The sequence below is a fragment of the Cervus elaphus genome, chromosome 16, assembly GCF_910594005.1.
Source record: "Cervus elaphus chromosome 16, mCerEla1.1, whole genome shotgun sequence".
NCBI classification, from domain to species: Eukaryota; Metazoa; Chordata; class Mammalia; order Artiodactyla; family Cervidae; genus Cervus; species Cervus elaphus.
Genome location: NC_057830.1, coordinates 35790533 through 35796532, shown reverse-complemented (window position 1 = coordinate 35796532; position 6000 = coordinate 35790533). Strand labels below are relative to the sequence as shown.

At 44.5% G+C, this 6000-nt stretch overlaps 1 long non-coding RNA gene across 1 annotated transcript; it reads right to left on the bottom strand.

Annotated features, from left to right (window-relative positions):
- Window positions 1-1288: 1288 nt before the first annotated feature.
- On the bottom strand, window positions 1289-4030 carry LOC122710114. The gene is made up of 3 exons (XR_006345821.1): window positions 3957-4030; window positions 3365-3529; window positions 1289-1335 (listed from the first exon to the last, which is right to left on the bottom strand). It is a non-coding gene; the product is annotated as an uncharacterized LOC122710114 (long non-coding RNA).
- Between the last annotated feature and the right edge of the window lie 1970 nt (window positions 4031-6000).

Sequence of the window (6000 nt, the reverse complement as noted above, 5' to 3'; positions counted from 1 at the left end):
TGCCCCATCGCCAGAGACACACAAGGCACTCTGAGCCACCCAGGCTGTGCCCCCTGGGGTCTGACGTGTGTCAGCAGGCTTTCTAGGGTCCTCATGACCTCCCAGAAGCATGGAGGGACCAGTGGGGATAGCAACTGCCTTCACTGAAAACTGCCCCCTCTTTCTCAAAACTTGGACCGTCTTAGTCCTTGGACCCACTGTCCTCTGCCCCTCTTGGAAGTGCCATTCAGTATTTGCTGGGCATCTACTGTGTGTTGGGCTCAGGATTGGGCATTCAGAGAGCTTTATGAGTAAAAGAGACACTCAAACGCCACCAGAGCACGGAGGGGAGGCTGATGGAGGAGGGAGGGGTGGTGAGAGTAGGGTTTTCAGGGAGGATGGCAATGACCTTGCCTAGGCTGGTGGAGGGCACAGGGGAGTTTCAGAAGAGGGGGTATTTGAGCTGGTTTTATATAATGGGGGTGACAGGAATAGAGAGGGGAGACCCGGCGCTGCTGGGAGAGAGAATAACCTGTGCAAAAGGTTCAGAAGATCTGAAAAAGTGTGGGTCCAGAGTGGGGCTGGGCAATGGTGAGGCTGAAAAGGTGGGCTGGAATCACATGTTGAAGGACCTTGAACAGCAGGCAGAGGAGCCGGCTTCATCCTGCTGGCAGTGGGCACCGTTACAGCATTTGGGGCAGGGGTGACTTAGTGTGTGAGATGAGTGCAATGCGGGAGACCTGGGTTCGATCCCCAGGTTGGGTCTTACATGCTAGCAAAGTAATGCTCAAAATTCTCCAAGCCAGGCTTCAACAGTACTTGAACCGAGAACTTCCAGATGTTCAAGCTGGATTTAGAAAAGGTAGAGGAACCAGAGATCAAATTGCCAACATCCGTTGGATCACAGAAAAAGCAAGAGAGTTCCAGAGAAACATCTACTTCTGCTTTATTGATTACACCAAAACCTTTGACTATAGATCACAACAAACTGTGGAAAATTCTTAAATAGATGGGAATACCAGACCACCTGACCTGCCGCCTGAGTATTCTGTATACAGGTCAAGAAGCAACAGTTAGAACCCAACATGGAACAATGGACTGATTCCAAACTGGGAAAGGAGTACGTCAAGGCTGTATATTGTCACCCTGCTTATTTATGAAAAAACTGGCTTAAAACTCAACATTCAAAAAACTAAGATCAAGGCATCCGGTCCCATCACTTCATGGCAAAAAGATAGGGAGACAATGGAAACAGTGACAGACTTTATTTTCTTGGGCTCCAAAATCATTGCAGATGGTGACTGCAGCCATGAAATTAAACAATGCTTGCTCCTTGGAAGAAAAGCTGTGACCAACCTAGACAGCATATTAAAAAGCAGAGACATTAGTTTGCCAACAAAGGTCCGTCTGGTCAAAGCTATGGTTTTTCCAGTGGTCATGTATGGATGTGAGAGTTGGACTATAAAGAAAGCTGAGAACTGAAGAATTGATGCTTTTGAACTGTGGTGTTGGAGAAGACTCTTGAGAGTCTGTTGGACTGCAAGGAGATCCAACCAGTCCATCCTAAAGGAGATCAGTCCTGGGTATTCATTTGAGGGACTGATGTTGAAGCTGAAACTCCAATATTTTGGCCACCTGATGGGAATAGCTGACTCATTGGAAAAGACCCTGATGATGGGAAAGATTGAAGGCAGGAGGAGAAGGGGACGACAGAAGATGAGATGGTTGGATGGCATCACTAACTCAGGGGACATAGTTTGAGCAAGCTCCGGGTGTTGGTGATGGGAGCCTGGTGTGCTGCAGTCCGTGGGGTCACAAAGAGTCGGACATGAATGAGCAACTGAACTGAACTGACTTAGTCCAGTTTGCTTTTTAGGAAGCTTGTCCTGCTGCTATGTGCAGTGGTCTGGAGACAGATGAGGAGCCAGAGATGTGAGATGGGAAAATGCTTGAGGTGGCCATGGGTAGTCTAGGTGAGAGATGAGGGTGGTCAGAGTGTGGCAGGGGCAGAGAGGGACAGAGTCAAGAGCTGTTCGGGAGGGGACTTCCCTGGTGGTCCACTGTACTAACACTTTTTAGTGCAGGGGATGCGGGTTCAATCCCTGGTCAGGGAACTAAGATCCCACATGCCTCAGAACCAAGCCTGTGAGTCACAACTAGAGAAACCTATGCACTACAATGAAGACCCAGCACAGCCCTGCCTCCAAACATTTCTTTTAATTAAAAAAATTAGAGCTGTTTGAGAAGCAGAATCTATACCCTCAGTGGGAAGGCAAAGAAGGCCACAGCCTTGGCTCCCAGACTCCACAGCTGGGAGGCTGTGGGATGTGCGATGGGGGGCAGTCTCAGGTGTGGGGTGGGGGGCAGTCATTTGCCCCCTGGTTCATTCTGGGCTGATCTCAGTTCAGTTCAGTTCAGTCGCTCAGTCATGTCCAACTCTTTGCGACCCCATAAACCACAGCACACCAGGCCTCCCTGTCTATCACCAACTCCCGGAATTCACCCAAACTCATGTCCATCGAGTCGGTGATGCCATCCAACCATCTCATCCTCTGTTGTCCCCTTCTCCTGCCCTCAATCTTTCCCAGCATCAGGGTCTTTTCAAATGAGTCAGCTCTTCACATCAGGTGGCCAAAGTATTGGAGTTTCAGCTTCAACATCAGTCCTTCCAATGAACACCCAGGACTGATCTCCTTTAGGATGGACTGATTGGATCTCCTTGCAGTCCAAGGGACTCTCAAGAGTCTTCTCCAACACCACAGTTCAAAAGCATCAATTCTTCAGTTCTCAGCTTTCTTTATAGTCCAACTCTCACATCCATACATGACCACTGGAAAAACCATAGCCTTGACTACACGGACCTTTATTGGCAAAGTTAATGTCTCTGCTTTTTAATATGCTGTCTAGGTTGGTCATAACTTTCCTTCCAAGGACTAAGGTCTTTTAATTTCATGGCTGAATCACTGTCAAGCCCCCGTCTGCTCAGTGACCCCGCCGTGACTGCACTAGCCTCTCTGTTCCCTGCGAGTGCCAAGCTTCTTCCTGACTCAGGGCTCTTTCACGGTTCTGTTTCCTGTGCCTCCAACACTGCTCTGTTACATCCTGCCCCACCCACTCACCCATGACCTCCTCTGACTTCCCAGGAGGATAGGTTAGTCTTGCATCCCCTAAAACACTGAGCATGTTTCATTCATGGCACTCACCCCAATGGTGATAATACAGTTCTATCGCTCAGTTAGTACCAATCACTCACTTAATCACAAGCTGCTTGCAGCCATTCCTGCCACATTCATTAAGGTCTAAGGTCCAAAGCAAGGGAGGTGAGACACTCCTTTGCTCCATTCTGTCCCCTTTTAATTCTAGCCTGGGACACTAGCAGACAGACCTGGGGTCCAGGTGAGAAATGCAGAGAGGCCCAGGAGCTTCATCATATGCAAGGGCCGGGGGCAGGCAAGGGACTGGCCCTGCTCAGCCTGGAGGTTCATTTGGGGTTCAGGCAGGTGCCGGAGGCTGGAGACAGGGAAGCACTCCTTCTGCGTGACAACAGGCTCTGTTCAAAACCAAATGAAGACAAATACTGTATGATTTCATTTATATGTGGAATCTAAAAAATAAAACAAACTAATGAATATAACAAAACAGAAACAGACTCGCAGATATAGAGAACGAACTAATGGCTATCGGTGGAGAGAGGGAAAATGGGGGTGGGGACATGATACGGGTAGGGGATGAAGGGGTACAAACTACTTGGATAAAATTGGGGATACAATGAGGATATATTGTATAGCACTTGGATAAAATTGGAGATAAAATGAGGATATATTGTATAGCACAGGGAAGATAGCCAACATTTTATAATATCTATAAGTGAAGTATAGACTTTAAAAATTATGAATCACTATGTTGTACACCTGCAACTTATATAACATTCTACATCATCTATACCTCAATAAAAAAATAAATTAAAAAAATCAAACCTTAAAAAAATCCAACAGTGAAACTTCTCCCCATCACTGGAGGATGAATGACTTCTTTGTAGGGCTGCTGTAGGAAGGCCTGAGTGGAAAAGGGGAGAGGATCCAGATGACCTTTAAATTTTCCGTATTTTTACGAGATGACGTTCTTACATTAGAACAGGAAATCGTGGTTAAATATTTGCTCTGACCAGCTAATGATGGAAGGACAGCTGCCACCTGTCCCTCCATCTCTGAGACATACCTGAAAAGGGGCAGTAGGAGGTCAAAGCTGAGTTATGGACCTCAGGTTGGGCTTAGTTGCAGATGGAGGCTTCCATCAGTCTGTAGAGGTGACTATCTGGATGCCTGTGACCCCCAAAGGGGCTGGCTATTCTTGAACAAGAGTCCTTCCCATTGGTTCACTTAACTATTTTTTCCATTAGATTGGGTTAATTTTAATAGAAATACAATTAATAATATGAGAGTAGCCATTTTAAATTTGTTTCTGAATTTATTTATAGTACTACTATGTTAAGATGAAAATTAAAGACTATGGGCTTAATAAATATGTTTGAAGCATCCCGACCATATCAGGCTTACTATGGGGAAATATTTCCTTAACATTAGGATTCCTTCTTGGTATCTTCTCTCGCAGGAATTGTTCTTTCATTGGAGTTATTCGCTTTAATTGAGAATTATAAGACCACACAGGGGGTATCATCATGCTTAGATGAAAATGACTGAAGTTTTTATAGACTTCTTTTGTGTGGTAGGATGATGATGGCAAGCTCTAGCTTAATTTAATAGATAAAACAGTTCTATTTCTTAATCATTTAATTTTTTGCAACCTATCTGTAGGATTGAAACCATTCAAAATAAAAAGGTCTCTAAAAAAAAAACCTAAAACTTTGATTCATATATTTCAGGTTGGGGCTCCACATGCATAGTTTAAAGTTCTCCCCAGGGAAATTTATCTGGAGGATGTAGCTGAAAATCACTGATCTAAATGAATTAGAGGAATGTATATGTAAGTAAAATTTAGTTATTCTTTTTATAAATCAGAAATTCCTTGAAAACAGATAACCAAATATCTTATTCATATATCCTGTATTGGGCTGGCCAACAAGTCCCTTTGGTTTTTGAGTAAAAATAAAAGACACATTGTTCATTTCACCAAGAACTTTATCAAACAACATATTCACCATTTTGTTCCACTAGCTTCTGTCATTTTTTAGGCAACTTCATAATTTCGTCTTCCCAAAACTTATCTTTTTGATCAAAGAACTGTTCCAGGTGCCTTTTACAATCTTTCAGGAAATTGACATTTTTTTTCCATTAAGAGAATTTTGTAATGACCAAAATAAATAGAAATTCAAAGTTGCAACGTCTGGTGAACATGGCAGATGAACCAGAACTTCCCCACCAAGCTGTAACAGTTTTTGCCTGGTCATCAAAGAGATATGCAGTCTTGCGGTACCCTGATGGAAGGTGATGCTTTCCCTCCTGACGAATCCTGGATGCTCTTCACCCAGCGCTGCTTTCAGCTGGTCTAACTGGGAGCAGTGTATGTGCTCAGTCTCTCAGCCGCATCTAGCTCTTTGTGACCCTAATGACTGTAGCCCACCAGGCTCCTCTGTCCATGGAATTTTCCAGGCAAGAATACTGGAGTGGGGTGCCACTTCCTACTCCAGGGGATCTCCTTGACCCAGGGATTGAACCTGAGTCTCTTGTGTCTTCTGCAGTTGTTGGAATTAATCATTTGGTTATCCGGAAGAAGCTCATTATAGAGGACTCCCTTCCAATCCCACCATATACACAACATCACCTTCTTTGAATGAAGACAGGTCTTTGGTGTGGTTGGTGGTGGTTCATTTCGCTTGCTGAATGATCTCTTCCATTCCACATTATTGTACAGTATCCACTTTTCATCGCCTGTCACAATTTATTTTAAACACAGAACATTTTCCTGATGTTTAAGTAGAGAGCTGCATGGAGAAACACTTTCAAGAAGGTTTTTTCTCTTGACTAACATATGTGGAACCCAAACATCAAAGCAGCTAACATG